The 2,295-nt window shown below is 40.0% G+C and overlaps 1 non-coding gene across 1 annotated transcript; it reads right to left on the minus strand.

Annotated features, from left to right (window-relative positions):
• Positions 1-1,888: 1,888 nt before the first annotated feature.
• On the minus strand, positions 1,889-1,951 carry LOC115870208. The gene has a single exon (XR_004046579.1). It is a non-coding gene; the product is annotated as a U7 small nuclear RNA (small nuclear RNA).
• Between the last annotated feature and the right edge of the window lie 344 nt (positions 1,952-2,295).

The following is a 2,295-nucleotide window of genomic DNA, read 5'->3' on the forward strand; positions in this document are numbered from 1 at the left end:
AGCAAATCCCAGTTTCTTTCTGTTTCATTTTGTAGAATAAACTTCTCAAATCCACCTGGTTTCTGTCTTTGCAGAAACAGTGACAGGCATTCCTGGCATCAGTTCTAAATTGGGTAGTGATGGTCCAGTGGAACTATTTATCTTGTTTTTTCCTGGGATTCAAAAAAATAAGCGTTAGTCTAGTTACTCTTTAACAAACAGTCCTCTTCTTTTGGTTTAAAATGATAAATAATTGTCAGGTTCAACTATATGTCTGGATAACCCATCCTAAACTGCCTCACATAAATCCAGCTGACTCGTTCCAACACTGCCTATGATGATAATAAGGTGTACAGCATAGATTAGGAAGCCAATCATTAAGCTGCAATTGGGACCAATCGGGATGCAAGAATAAGGACCAATGGGAAAGCAGGATAGTGACTGAGGTGAGCCAATGCAGTCCCATCACCCAACCCTTATAGAATCCAGTGTCATACTCTTACACATTCTTGTCTTCCTCAAATTGTGCAACAGCTGACTTTGTGATTAAAGCATATTTTGTTTATTAAATCTTTGTTGCACTTACTGTCTTGTTTTACTGTTTTGTCTTGTCTTGATGTTTTGCTGACGTGGTTTACTCTGTTGTGGCGGCAAACCACTTGGGAAAAAATATCATTTTTCAAAGGAAGCAAAGCCAAGCGAGAATGACTTTTATCATATAACACTAATCATTTTGTTATAGGGAAAATCAAACAAATATAATTTAAGATTTAGGTTGCTGAAAATTCAAAATATATCAGGTGTCTCCTATACCGTAAAAATTCCTTTTAAGCATAATCAGCAGGGATGTTCCAACAGAAGGATGCTAACAAGGTCAGTAAGATAAGTAGCTAGACGGGAAAACCACTCCAATTAGGATAAACAATGGCACACAAAGCTTCACAGGCCCTGGAGAAATGTAAGCTTAGATCATTTCCTAATGATCATTGTAGAACCATCTTGTGACATTGTGGAAAAAAAACCAAGAACTGGCCAGTCTCTTTCTTTAATCATTGTAAGAAACCTATTAATTTACAGTAATTAGGTCTGAACTCTGAAACAGCTCTGAGTAGAAACCTGGCTGTTTTCCTTCTGTAAGCGCTTGCAGGAATAAACTTATAATTTCTTTTTTTTTAACTTAGAATTTCTTGAATCAACCTGGTCATTGTTTTTGGCTACAGTGACAGGCTCTTGCAGATCCCTATGTTGGACAAAGATTTATTTTGTTAGGTAACCAGAATAGGGAATAAGGGGGAGTTGTCTCTCCAATAGTTGCACAGCGCCACAATAATGGGGTTGGAAAGAAATAAGGCACCCGTTAGACACCTATGGACAGATCCGAACTGAGCATGCTCAGACAAGAGTCCCCTAGGCCCAGGTGGGAGGTCCACCTGGATGCACAGATTAGGTCCAGCCTCATGATATCACACAGGTGGGTCTAAACTCAGCCAGTAGGATTGCCAGTACCCTTAACCATGTGGCCCCCCAGTCAGTGGGGCAGGAGGGAATAAAAGCAGGGGGTGCAGCCCAGAAGCCCTCTTGACCCCTGGGATCTCCTAGTTCTGCAAGTGTGGTTTCATGCTCCTGTTTCTGTATTAGCTCCACGTGGTTTTTTGTGTTCAGCTGTGCACTCCCGTGCAGCTCCTGGGCAGCCTTGTAGGTTTTCCAGAAACAGCATGTGCTTTTTAAGATTGTAGAACCTGAAACTTCCCTTTTCCTCATAAAAGTCACTTGGATTACACACAAACGTGTTTCTGAGAGAATTCTTTCACCAACATGAAGCAAGAACTGAGGTACCCCAATCCAGTCCAGGAACCTAACATTTTCAATTCTTTTTTTTTTAACTTATTTTTTATTATTATTATTTTTTAGGGGTTTTCCGGTAAAAAACCAGAAAACCTGCTAGACAAATTCTAAAAGAGCTGTAACACTAACATTTTCAATTCTTACTACTAAAGAAACAACAAATTATACTTAAATTATAAGTCTTAATAATTCTTAGCCCACTCTTCACTTATTTTACTATGAATCTCTAAGGTCAAGTGAAGATTCAATTCAGTAAGGAGGCCAGATGGGTTGCAAATAACAAGCTTCTTTTCTTTCTTGGGTGCAGACGGGGTTGAGGCCCAGGCTGAGACTATAACATGCATCAACTCTGAACTCAGGAACTAGTGCCCTTATATACTATGACAAAATAACAATTTACAAATTATCAAGGGCTCATGAGGGAGAGGGGAGCGGGGAGGGAGGGGAAAAATGAGGGCCTAATGCCGGGGG

This window comes from Echinops telfairi, unplaced genomic scaffold (assembly GCF_000313985.2).
Source record: "Echinops telfairi isolate 266 unplaced genomic scaffold, ASM31398v2 ScPeMD7_443;HRSCAF=831, whole genome shotgun sequence".
Classification (NCBI taxonomy): Eukaryota; Metazoa; Chordata; class Mammalia; order Afrosoricida; family Tenrecidae; genus Echinops; species Echinops telfairi.